This window comes from Phyllobates terribilis, unplaced genomic scaffold, assembly GCF_046119375.1.
Source record: "Phyllobates terribilis strain yellow unplaced genomic scaffold, ASM4611937v1 Scaffold_89__1_contigs__length_6337102, whole genome shotgun sequence".
Lineage (NCBI taxonomy): Eukaryota > Metazoa > Chordata > Amphibia > Anura > Dendrobatidae > Phyllobates > Phyllobates terribilis.
In genome coordinates this window covers 4,621,413-4,635,357 of record NW_027362849.1, presented here as the reverse complement: position 1 = coordinate 4,635,357, position 13,945 = coordinate 4,621,413, and positions in this window count along the sequence as shown.

Here is a 13,945-nt window from a genome sequence, read left to right as displayed (position 1 = left end):
GGTGGAGGACACAGTAAAATAAAAAGATAATATCAATGCCCCTTGGAAGAGTGGTGGAGGTTAGAGTGGAATAAAAAGACAATATCAATGCCCCTTGGAAAAGCTGTGGAGTTCACAGTGGTTTAACCAGAAAGTTTTAATGCACCGTGGAATAGACGTGGAGGTCACAGTAGCTTAACAAGACTGTTTCAATGCATCTTGGAAGAGTGATGGAGGTTGCAGTGGATTAAAAAGACAATATCAATGCCCCTTGGAAGAGTGGTGGAGGTTAGAGTGGAATAAAAAGACAATATCAATGCCATGTGTAAGAAACTTGGAGGTCACAGTAGCTTAACAAGACGGTTTTAATGCCCTTTAGAAGAGTGATGGAGGTCGCAGTGGATTAAAAAGACAATATCAATGCAGTTTGGAAGAGTGGTGGAGGTCGCAGTGGAATAACAATACAATATCAATGCCCCTTGGAAGAGTGGTGGAGGTTACAGTGGAATTTAAAGACAATATCAAAGCCCTGTGGAAGAGATGTGGAGGTCCCTGTAGCTTAACAAGACAGTTTTATTGCCCCTTGACAGAATGGTGGAAGTTGCAGTGGAATAAAAAGACAATGTCAATGCCCCTTGGAAGAGTGGTGGAGGTTAGAGTGGAATAAAAAGACAATATCAATGCCTCTTGGAAGAGCTGTGGAGTTCAGCGTGGTTTAACCAGACGGTTTTAATGCCCATTGGAAGAGACGTGGAGGACATAGTAGCTTAAAAAGACGTTTTTAATGCCCCTTGGAAAAGTGGTGGAGGTCGCAGTGGAATAAAAAGACAATACCAATGCCCCTTGGAAGAGTGGTGGAGGTGGCAGTGGAATAAAAAGACAATATCAATGCCCCTTGGAAGAATGATGGAGGTCGCAGTGGAATAAAAAGACAATGTCAATGCCCCTTGGAAGAGTGGTGGAGGTTAGAGTGGAATAAAAAGACAATACCAATGCCCCTTGGAAGAGCTGTGGAGTTCAGAGTGGTTTAACCAGATGGTTTTATTGCCCCTTGGAAGAGACGTGGAGGTCACAGTAGATTAAAAAGATGGTTTTAATGCCCCTTGGAAAAGTGGTGGAGGTCACAGTGGATTAAAAAGACAATATCAGTGCCCCGTGGAAGACACGTGGAGGTCACAGTAGCTTAACAAGACAGTTTTAATGCTCCTTGGAAGAGTGGTGGAGGTCTCAGTGGAATAAAAAGACAATATCAATGTCCGTTGGAAGAGTGGTGGAGGTCGCAGTGAAATAAAAAGACAATATCAATGTCCCTTGGAAGAGTGGTGGAGGTCACAGTGGATTAAAAAGACAATATCAATGCCCCTTGGAAGAGTGGTGGAGGTCGCAGTGGAATAAAAAGACAATATCAATGCCCCGTGGAAGGGACGTGGAGGTCACAGTAGCTTAACAAGACGGTTTTAATGCCCATTGGTAGAGTTGTGGAGGTCGCAGTGGATTAAAAAGACTATCAAATCCCCTTGGAAGAGCGGTGGATGTTGCAGTGGAAAAAAAAGACAATATCAATGCCCCTTGGAAGAGTGGTGGAGGTTACAGTTGAATAAAAAGACAATATCAGTGCCTCTTGGAAAAGCTGTGGAGTTCAGAGTTGTTTAACCATGCGGTTTTAATGCCCCTTGGAAGAGACGTCGAGGTCACAGAAGCTTATCAAGACTCTTTTAAAGCCCCTTGGAGGAGTGGTAGAGGTCGCAGTGGATTAAAAAGACAATATCAATGCCCCTTGGAAGAGTGGTGGAGGTTACAGTGGAATAAAAAGACAATATCAATGCCCCTTGGAAGAGTGGTGGTGGTTACAGTGGAATAAAAAGACAATATCAATGTCCCTTGGAAGAATGGTGGAGGTTACAGTGGAATAAAAAGACAATATCATTGCCCTTTGGAAGAGTGGTGGAGGTTCCAGTTAAATTAAAAGACAATATCAATGCCCCTTGGAAGAGACGTGGAGGTCACAGTGGAATAAAAAGACAATATTAATGCCCCTTGGAAGAGTAGTGGAGGACGCAGTAAAATAAAAAGATAATATCAATGCCCCTTGGAAGAGTGGTGGAGGTTAGAGTGGAATAAAAAGACTCTATCAATGCCCCTTGGAATAGCTGTGGAGTTCACAGTGGTTTAACCAGAAAGTTTTAATGCACCGTGGAATGGACGTTGAGGTCACAGTAGCTTAACAAGACGGTTTCAATGCTTCTTGGAAGAGAGATGAAGGTTGCAGTGGATTAAAAAGACAATATCAATGCCCTTTGGAAGAGTGGTGGAGGATACAGTGCAATTAAAAGACAATATCAATGCCCTGTGGAACAGACATGGACGTTACAGTAGCTTAACAAGATGTTTTTAATGCACCTTGGGAGAGTGGTGGAAGTCATAGTGGAATAAAAAGACAATATCAATGCCCCTTGAAAGAGTGCTGTAGGTTACAGTGGAATAAAAAGACAATATCAATGCCTCTTGCAAGAGCTGTGTAGTTCAGAGTGGTTTAAATTGACGGTTTTAATGCACCTTGGAAGAGACGTGGAGGTCACAGTAGCTTATCAATACGATTTTAATGCCCCTTGGAGAAGTGGTGGAGGTCACAGTGGATTAAAAAGGCAATATCAATGCCCCGTGGAAGACACGTGGAGGTCACAGTAGTTTAACAAGACAGTTTTAATGCCCCTTGGAAGTGTGGTAGAGGTCGCAGTGGAATAAAAAGACAATATCAATGCCCCTTGAAAGAGTGGTGGAGATTACAGTGAAATAAAAAGACAATATCAATGCCTCTTGAAAGAGCTATGGAGCTCAGAGTTGTTTAACCAGATGGTTTTAATGTCCCTTGGAAGAGTGGTGGAGGTCGCAGTGCATTAAAAAGACAATATCTATGCCCATTGGAAGAGCAGTGGAGTTCAGAGTAGTTAAACCAGACGGTTTTAATGCCCATTGGAAGTGACGTGGAGGTCACAGTAGCTTATCAAGAGTGTTTTAATGTCCCTTGGAAGAGTGGTGGAGTTCGCAGTCGATTAAAAAGACAATATCAATGCCCCTTAGAAGTGTGGTGGAGGTCACAGTGGAATAAAAAGACAATATCAATTAACCTTGGAAGAGATGTGGAGGTCGCAGTGGAATAAAAAGACAATATCAATGCCTCGTGGAAGAGACTTGGAGGCCACAGTAGCTTAACAAGATGGTTTTAATGCCCCTTGGAAGAGAGGTGGAGGTCGCAGTGGAATAAAAAGACAATATCAATGCCCCTTGGAAGAGTGGTGGAGGTTACAGTGGAATAAAAAGACAATATCAATGACCCTTGGAAGAGTGGTGGAGGTCGCAGTGGAATAAAAAGACAATATTAATGCCCCTTGGAAGAGTGGTGGAGGTCGCAGTAAAATAAAAAGACAATATCAATGCCCCTTGGAAGAGTGGTGGAGGTTACAGGGAAATAAAAAGACAATATCAATGCCCCTTGTAAGAGCTGTGGAGTTCACAGTGGTTTAACCAGAAGGTTTTAAGGCACCGTGGAATAGACGTGGAGGTCACAGTAGCTAAACAAGTCGGTTTTAATGCTTCTTGAAAGAATGATGGAGGTCACAGTGGATTAAAAAGACAAAATCAATGCAACTTGGAAGAGTGGTGGAGGTTACAGTGGAATAAAAAGACAATATCAATGTCTCTTGCAAGAGCTGTGGAGTTCAGAGTGTTTTAAATTGACGGTTTTAATGCCCCTTGGAAGAGACGTGGAGGTCACAGTAGCTTAACAAGACGGTTTTAATGCCCCTTGGAAGAGGGGTGGAGGTTACAGTCGAATAAAACGACAATATCAATGCCTCTTGGAAGAGCTGTGGAGTTCAGAGTGGTTTAACCACATATTTTAATGCCCCTTGGAAGAGACTTGGAGGTCAAAGTAACTTATCAAGACTGTTTTTATGCCCTTTGGAAGAGTGGTATAGGTAGCAGTGGATTAAAAAGACAATATCAATGCCCCTTAGAAGAGCGGTGGAGGTCGCAGTGGTATGAAAAGACAATATCAATTCCCCTTGGTAATGATGTGGAGGTCGCAGTGGAATAAAAAGACAATATCAATGCCTCGTGGAAGAGACTTGGAGGTCACAGTAGCTTAACAAGATGGTTTTAATGCCCCTTGGAAGAGAGGTGGAGGTCGCAGTGGAATAAAAAGACAATATCAATGCCCCTTGGAAGAGTGGTGGAGGTTACAGTGGAATAAAAAGACAATATCAATGACCCTTTTAAGAGTGGTGGAGGTCACAGTGGAATAAAAAGACAATATTAATGCCCCTTGGAAAAGTGGTGGAGGTCGCAGTAAAATAAAAAGACAATATCAATGCCCCTTGGAAGAGTGGTGGAGGTTACAGGGAAATAAAAAGACAATATCAATGCCCCTTGTAAGAGCTGTGGAGTTCACAGTGGTTTAACCAGAAGGTTTTAAGGCACCGTGGAATAGACGTGGAGGTCACAGTAGCTAAACAAGTCGGTTTTAATGCTTCTTGAAAGAATGATGGAGGTCACAGTGGATTAAAAAGACAAAATCAATGCAACTTGGAAGAGTGGTGGAGGTTACAGTGGAATAAAAATACAATATCAATGTCTCTTGCAAGAGCTGTGGAGTTCAGAGTGTTTTAAATTGACGGTTTTAATGCCCCTTGGAAGAGACGTGGAGGTCACAGTAGCTTAACAAGACGGTTTTAATGCCCCTTGGAAGAGGGGTGGAGGTTACAGTCGAATAAAACGACAATATCAATGCCTCTTGGAAGAGCTGTGGAGTTCAGAGTGGTTTAACCACATATTTTAATGCCCCTTGGAAGAGACTTGGAGGTCAAAGTAACTTATCAAGACTGTTTTTATGCCCTTTGGAAGAGTGGTATAGGTAGCAGTGGATTAAAAAGACAATATCAATGCCCCTTAGAAGAGCGGTGGAGGTCGCAGTGGTATGAAAAGACAATATCAATTCCCCTTGGTAATGATGTGGAGGTCGCAGTGGAATAAAAAGACAATATCAATGCCTCGTGGAAGAGACTTGGAGGTCACAGTAGCTTAACAAGATGGTTTTAATGCCCCTTGGAAGAGAGGTGGAGGTCGCAGTGGAATAAAAAGACAATATCAATGCCCCTTGGAAGAGTGGTGGAGGTTACAGTGGAATAAAAAGACAATATCAATGACCCTTTTAAGAGTGGTGGAGGTCACAGTGGAATAAAAAGACAATATTAATGCCCCTTGGAAAAGTGGTGGAGGTCGCAGTAAAATAAAAAGACAATATCAATGCCCCTTGGAAGAGTGGTGGAGGTTACAGGGAAATAAAAAGACAAAATCAATGCCCCTTGTAAGAGCTGTGGAGTTCACAGTGGTTTAACCAGAAGGTTTTAAGGCACCGTGGATTAGACGTGGAGGTCACAATAGCTAAACAAGACGGTTTTAATGTTTCTTGGAAGAGTGATGGAGGTCGCAATGGATTAAAAAGATAAAATCAATGCCCCTTGGAAGAGTGGTGGAGGTTACAGTGGAATAAAAAGACAATATCAATGCCTCTTGCAAGAGCTGTGGAGTTCAGAGTGGTTTAAAATGACGGTTTTAATGCCCCTTGGAAAAGACGTGGAGGTCACAGTAGCTTATCAAAACAGTTTTAATGCCCCTTGGAAGAGTGGTGCAGGTCGCAGTGGATTAAAAAGACAATATCAATGCCCCTTAGAAGAGCGGTGGAGGTCGCAGTGAAATAAAAAGACAATATCAATTCCACTTGGAAGAGATGTGGAGGTCGCAGTGAAATAAAAAGACAATATCAATGCCTCGTGGAAGAGACTTGGAGGTCACAGTAGCTTAACAAGATGGTTTTAATGCCCCTTGGAAGAGAGGTGGAGGTCGCAGTGGAATAAAAAGACAATATCAATGCCCCTTGGAAGAGTGGTGGAGGTTACAGTGGAATAAAAAGACAATATAAATGCCCCTTGGAAGAGTGGTGGAAGTTACAATGAAATAAAAAGACAATATCAATGCCCCTTGAAAGAGCTGTGGAGTTCACAGTGGTTTAACCAGAAGGTTTTAAGGCACGGTGGAATAGATGTGGAGGTCACAGTAGCTAAACAAGACGGTTTTAATGCTTCTTGGAAGAGAGATGGAGGTTGCAGTGGATTAAAAAGACAAAATCAATGCCCATTGGAAGAGTGGTGGAGGTTACAGTGGAATAAAAAGACAATATCAATGCCTCTTGCAAGAGCTGTGGAGTTCAGAGTGGTTTAAATTGACGGTTTTAATGCCCCTTGGAAAAGACGTGGAGGTCACAGTAGCTTAACAAGACCGGATTAACGCCGCTTGGAAGAGTTGTGGAGATCGCAGTGGATAAAAAAGACAATATCAATGCCCCTTGGAGAGTGTTGGAGGTCACAGTGGAATAAAAAGACAATATCAATGCCCCTTGAAAGAGTGGTGGAGGTCGCAGTAAAATAAAAAGACAATATCAATGCCCCTTGGGAGAGTGGTGGAGGTTATTATGGAATAAAAAGACAATATAAATGACCCTTGGAAGACTAGTGGAGGTCTCAGTGGAATAAAAAGACAATATTAATGCCCCTTGGAAGAGCGGTGGAGGTCGCAGGAAAATAAAAAGACAATATCAATGCCCCTTGGAAGAGTGCTGTAGGTTACAGTGGAATAAAATGACAATATCAATGCCCTTTGGAAGAGCTGAGGAGTTCACAGTGGTTTAACCAGATTGTTTTAAGGCACCGTGGAATAGACGTGGAGGTCACAGTAGCTAAACAAGACGGTTTTAATGCTTCTTGGAAGAGAGATGGAGGTCGCAGTGGATTAAAAAGACAAAATCAATGCCCCTTGGAAGAGTGGTGGAGGTTACAGTGGAATAAAAAGACAATATCAATGCCTCTTGCAAAAGCTGTGGAGTTCAGAGTGGTTTAATTTGACTGTTTTAATGCCCCTTGGAAGAGACGTGGAGGTCACAGTAGCTTAACAAGACAGTTTTAATGTCCCTTGGAAGAGTGATGGAGGTCGCAGTGGATTAAAAAGACAATATCAATGCCCCTTAGAAGAGAGGTGGAAGTCGAAGTCGCAGTGGAATAAAAAGACAATATCAATACCCCTTGGAAGAGTGGTGGAGGATACAGTGTAATAAAAAGACAATATCAGTGCCCCGTGGAACAGACATGGACGTTACAGTAGCTAAACAAGATGTTTTTAATGCACATTGGGAGAGTGGTGGAAGTCGTAGTGGAATAAAAAGACAATATCAATGCCCCTTGAAAGAGTGCTGTAGGTTACAGTGGAATAAAAATACAATATCAATACCTCTTGCAAGAGCTGTGGAGTTCAGAGTGGTTTAAATTGACGGTTTTAATGCACCTTGGAAGAGACGTAGAGGTCACAGAAGCTTAACAATACGGTTTTAATGCCCCTTGGAAGAGTGGTGGAGGTCGCAGTGGATTAAAAAGACAATATCAATGCCACTTGGAAGAGTGGTGAAGGTCCCAGTGGAATAAAAAGACAATATCAATGCCACTTGGAAGAGTGGTGGAGGTTACAGTGGAATAAAAAGACAATATCAATGCCCCGTGAAAGAGACGTGGAGGTCACAGTAGCTTATCAAGACTGTTTTAATGCCCCTTGGAACAGAGGTGGAAGTTGCAGTGGAATAAAAAGACAATATCAATGCCCCTTGGAAGATTGCTGGAGGTTACATTGTAATAAAAAGACAATATCAATGCCCCTTGCAAGAGCTGTGGAGTTCAGAGTGGTTTAAATTGACGGTTTTAATGCCCCGTGGAATTGACGTGGAGGTCAAAGTAGCTTAACAACACGGTTTTAATGCCCCTTGGACGGGTTGTGGATGTTACAGTGGAATTAAAAGACAATGCCAATGCCCCGTGGAAAAGACGTGGAGGTCACAGTAGCTTAACAATATGGTTTAAATGCCCCTTGGAGGACTGGTGAAGGTCGCAGTGGAATAAAAAGACAATATCAATGCCCCTTGGAAGAGTTGTGGAGGTTACAGTGGAATAAAAAGACAATAATAATGCCCCTTAGAAGAGCTGTGGAGTTCAGAGTGGAATAACCAGATGTTTTAATGCCCCTTGGAAGAGACGTGGAGGTCACAGTAACTTATCACGACGATTCTATTGCCCCAGGTAGAGTCGTGGAGGTTGCAGTGGATTAAAAAGACAATATTAATGCCCCTTGGCCCAGTTGAATAAAAAGACAATATCAATGCCCCTTCTTAGACACGTGGATGTCACAGTAGCTTAACAAGACGGTTTTAATGCCCCTTGGAGAGGGGTGGAGTTCGCAGTAGACTAAAAAGACAATATCAATGCCCCTTGGAAGAGTGGTGGAGGTCGTAGTGGATTAAAAAGTCCATGTCAATGCCCCTTGGAAGAGTGGTGGAAGTTAGAGTGGAATAAAAAGACAATACAAATGCCCCTTGGAAGAGCTGTGGAGTTCAGAGTGCTTTAACCAGATGGTTTTAATGCCCCTTGGAAGAGACTTCGACGTCACAGTAGCTTAACAAGACCGTTTTAATGCCCCTTGGAAGAGTGGTGGAGGTCGCAGTGGGTTAAAAAGATAATATCAATGCCCCTTGGAGAGTGGTGGAGGTCGCAGTGGAATAAAAAGACAAAATCAATGCCCCTTGGAAGAGTGGTGGAGGTTACAGTGGAATAAAAAGACAATATCAGTGACCCCTCGGAACAGCTGTGGAGTTCAGAGTGGTTTCACCAGACGGTTTTAATGCCCCGTGGAAGAGACGTGGAGGTCACAGTAGCTTAACAAGACTGTTTTAATGCCCCTTGTAAGAATGGTGGAGGTCGCAGTGGAATAAAAAGACAATATCAATGCCCCGTGGAAGGGATGTGGAGGTCACAGTAGCTTAAAAAGACATTTTTAATGCCCCTTGGAAAAGTGGTGGAGGTCGCAGTGGATTAAAAAGAAAATATCAATGCCCCTTGGAAGAGTGGTGGAGGTGACAGTGGAATAAAAAGACAATACCAATGATCCCTTGGAAGAGCTGTGGAGTTCAGAGTGGTTTCACCAGACGGTTTTAATGCCCCTTGGAAGAGACGTGGAGGTCACAGTAGCTTAACAAGACTGTTTTAATGCCCCTTGTAAGAATGGTGGAGGTCGCAGTGGAATAAAAAGACAATATCAATGCCCCGTGGAAGGGATGTGGAGGTCACAGTAGCTTAAAAAGACGTTTTTAATGCCCCTTGGAAAAGTGGTGGAGGTCGCAGTGGATTAAAAAGAAAATATCAATGCCCCTTGGAAGAGTGGTGGAGGTGACATTGGAATAAAAAGACAATATTAATGCCCCTTGGAAGAATGATGGAGGTCGCAGTACAATAAAAAGACAATACCAATGCCCCTTGGAAGAGCTGTGGAGTTCAGAGTGGTTTAACCATATGGTTTTAATGCCCCGTGGAAGACACGTGGAGGTCACAGTAGTTTAACAAGACAGTTTTAATGCCCCTTGGAAGAGTGGTAGAGGTTGCAGTGGAATAAAAAGACAATATCAATGCCCCTTGAAAGAGTGGTGGAGATTACAGTGAAATAAAAAGACAATATCAATGCCTCTTGAAAGAGCTATGGAGCTCAGCTTTGTTTAACCAGATGGTTTTAATGTCCCTTGGAAGAGTGGTGGAGGTCGCAGTGCATTAAAAAGACAATATCAATGCCCATTGGAAGAGCAGTGGAGTTCAGAGTAGTTAAACCAGACGGTTTTAATGCCCATTGGAAGTGACGTGGAGGTCACAGTAGCTTATCAAGAGTGTTTTAATGTCCCTTGGAAGAGTGGTGGAGTTCGCAGTCGATTAAAAAGACAATATCAATGCCCCTTAGAAGTGTGGTGGAGGTCACAGTGGAATAAAAAGACAATATCAATTTCCCTTGGAAGAGATGTGGAGGTCGCAGTGGAATAAAAAGACAATGTCAATGCCTCGTGGAAGAGACTTGGAGGCCACAGTAGCTTAACAAGATGGTTTTAATGCCCCTTGGAAGAGAGGTGGAGGTCGCAGTGGAATAAAAAGACAATATCAATGCCCCTTGGAAGAGTGGTGGAGGTTACAGTGGAATAAAAAGACAATATCAATGACCCTTGGAAGAGTGGTGGAGGTCGCAGTGGAATAAAAAGACAATATTAATGCCCCTTGGAAGAGTGGTGGAGGTCGCAGTAAAATAAAAAGACAATATCAATGACCCTTGGAAGAGTGGTGGAGGTTACAGTGGAATAAAAAGACAACATCAAGCCCCATGGAAGAGCTGTGGAGTTCACAGTGGTTTAACCAGAAGGTTCTTAGGCACCGTGGAATAGACGTGGAGGTCACAGTAGCTAAACAAGTCGGTTTTAATGCATCTTGAAAGAGTGATGGAGGTCACAGTGGATTAAAAAGACAAAATCAATGCCCCTTGGAAGAATGGTGGAGGTTACAGTGGAATAAAAAGACAGTATCAATGCCTCTTGCAAAAGCTGTGGAGTTCAGAGTGTTTTAAATTGACGGTTTTAATGCCCCTTGGAAGAGACGTGGAGGTCACAGTAGCTTAAGAAGACGGTTTTAATGCCCCTTGGAAGAGGGGTGGACGTTACAGTCGAATAAAATGACAATATCAATGCCTCTTGGAAGAGCTATGGAGTTCAGAGTGGTTTAACCAGATGGTTTAATGCCCCTTGGAAGAGACGTGGAGGTCACAGACGCTTATCAAGACTGTTTTTATGCCCTTTGGAAGAGTGGTGTAGGTAGCAGTGGAATAAAAAGACAATATCAATGCCCCTTAGAAGAGTGGTGGAGGTCACAGTGGTATGAAAAGACAATATCAATTCCCCTTGGTAATGATGTGGAGGTCGCAGTGGAATAAAAAGACAATATCAATGCCTCGTGGAAGAGACTTGGAGGTCACAGTAGCTTAACAAGGTGGTTTTAATGCCCCTTGGAAGAGAGGTGGAGGTCGCAGTGGAATAAAAAGACAATATCAATGCACCTTGGAAGAGTGGTGGAGGTTACAGAGGAATAAAAAGACAATATCAATGACCCATTTAAGAGTGGTGGAGGTCGCAGTGGAATAAAAAGACAATATTAATGCCCCTTGAAAGAGTGGTGGAGGTCGCAGTAAAATAAAAAGACAATATCAATGCCCCTTGAAAGAGTGGTGGAGGTTACAGGGAAATAAAAAGACAATATCAATGCCCCTTGTAAGAGCTGTGGAGTTCACAGTAGTTTAACCAGAAGGTTTTAAGGCACCGTGGAATAGACGTGGAGGTCACAGTAGCTAAACAAGACTGTTTTAATGTTTCTTGGAAGAGTGATGGAGGTCGCAATGGATTAAAAAGATAAAATTAATGCCCCCTGGAAGAGTGGTGGAGGTTACAGTGGAATAAAAAGACAATATCAATGCTTCTTGCAAGAGCTGTGGAGTTCAGAGTGGTTTAAAATGACGGTTTTAATGCCCCTTGGAAAAGACGTGGAGGTCACAGTAGCTTATCAAAACAGTTTTAATGCCCCTTGGAAGAGTGGTGGAGGTCGCAGTGGATTAAAAAGACAATATCTATGTCCCTTGGAAGAGTGGTGGAGGTCGCAGTGGAATAAAAAGACAATATCAATGCCCCGTGGAAGGGACGTGGAGGTCACAGTAGCTTAACAAGACGGTTTTAATGCCCCTTGGAAGAGTGGTGGAGGTCGCAGTGGATTAAAAAGACTATCAAATCCCCTTGGAAGAGTGGTGGAGGTCGCAGTGGAAAAAAAAGACAATATCAATGCCCCTTGGTAGAGTGGTGGAGGTTACAGTTGAATAAATAGACAATATCAATGCCTCTTGGAAGAGCTGTGGAGTTCAGAGTGGTTTAAACATGCGGTTTTAATGCCCCTTGGAAGAGACATGGAGGTCACAGAAGCTTAAAAAGACGGTTTTAATGCCCCTTGGAAGAGTGGTGGAGGTCACAGTGGAATAAAAAGACAATATCAATGCCCCGTGGAATAGACATGGACATTACAATAGCTAAACAAGATGTTTTTAATGTACCTTGGGAGAGTGGTGGAAGTCGTAGTGGAATAAAAAGACAATATCAATGCCTCTTTCAAGAGTTGTGGAGTTCAGAGTGGTTTAAATTGACGGTTTTAATGCAGTTTGGAAGAGACGTGGAGGTCACAGTAGCTTAACAATACGGTTTTAATGCCCCTTGGAAGAGTGGTGGAGGTCACAGTGGATTAAAAATACAATATCAATGCCACTTGGAAGAGTGGTGAAGGCCCCAGTGGAATAAAAAGAAAATATCAATGCCCCTTGGAAGAGTGGTGGAGGTTACAGTGGAATAAAAAGACAATATCAATGCCCCGTGAAAGAGACGTGGAGGTCACAGTAGCTTAGCAAGACGGTTTTAATGCCCCTTGGAAGAGAGGTGGTAGTTGCAGTGGAATAAAAAGACAATATCAATGCCCATTGGAAGAGTGCTGGAGGTTACATTGGAATAAAATGACAATATCAATGCCCCTTGCAAGAGCTGTGGAGTACAGAGTGGTTTAAATTGATGGTTTTAATGCCCTGTGGAATTGACGTGGAGGTCAAAGTAGCTTAACAACAAGGTTTTAATGGCCCTTGGAAGAGTGTTGGAGGTCGCAGTGGAATAAAAAGACAATATCAATGCCCCTTGGAAGAGTGGTGGAGGATTCAGTGGAATAAAAAGACAATATCAATGCCCCTTGGAAGATCTGTGGAGTTCAGATTGATTTAAAAATACGGTTTTAATGCCCCTTGGAAAAGACGTTGAGGTCACAGTAGCTTAACAAGACGGTTTTAATGCCACATGTTAGAGTGGTGGAGGTTGCAGTGGATTAAAAAGACAATATCAATGCCCCGAGGAAGAGTGGTGGAGGTCGCAGTGGAATAAAAAGAAAATATCAATGCCCCGTGGAAGAGACGTGGAGGTCACAGTAGCTTAACAAGATGGTTTTAATGCCCTTTGGAAGAGTGGTGGAGGTCGCAGTGGATTAAAAAGACAATATCAATGCCCTTTGGAAGAGTGGTGGAGGTCGCAGTGGAATAAAAATACAGTATCAATGCCCCTTGGTAGAGTGGTGGAGGTTACAGTGGAATTTAAAGACAATATCAATGCCCCGTGGAACAGACGTGGAGGTAACTGTAGCTTAACAAGACAGTTTTAATGCCCCTTGGAAGAATGGTGGAGGTCGCAGTGGAATAAAAAGACAATGTCAATGCCCCTTGGAAGAGTGGTGGAGGTTAGAGTGGAATAAAAAGACAATACCAATGAACCTTGGAGGAGCTGTGGAGTTCAGAGTGGTTTAACCAGACGATTTTTATGCCCATTGGAAGTGACGTGGCGGTCACAGTAGCTTAAAAAGACGTTTTTAATGCCCCTTTGAAAAGTGGTGGAAGTCGCAGTTGATTAAGAAGACAATATCAATGCCCCTTGGAAGAGTGGTGGAGGTGGCTGTGAAATAAAAAGACAATATCGATGCCCCTTGGAAGAATGATGGAGGTCGCAGTGGAATAAAAAGGCAATGTCAATGCCCTTTGGAAGAGTGGTGAAGGTTAGAGTGGAATAAAAAGACAGTACCAATGCCCCTTGGAAGAGCTGTGGAGTTCAGAGTGGTTTAACCAGATGGTTTTATTGCCCCTTGGAAGCGACGTGGAGGTTACAGTACATTAACAAGACGGTTTTAATGCCCCTTGGAAAAGTGGTGGAGGAAACAGTGGATTAAATAGACAATATCAATGCCCCGTGGAAGACACGTGGAGGTCACAGTAGCTTAACAAGACAGTTTTAATGCCCCTTGAAAGAGTTGTGGAGGTTACAGTGAAATAAAAAGACAATATCAATGCCTCTTGAAAGAGCTGTGGAGTTCAGAGTGGATTAACCAGATGGTTTAAATTCCCCTTGGAAGAGTGGTGGAGGTCGCAGTGCATTAAAAAGACA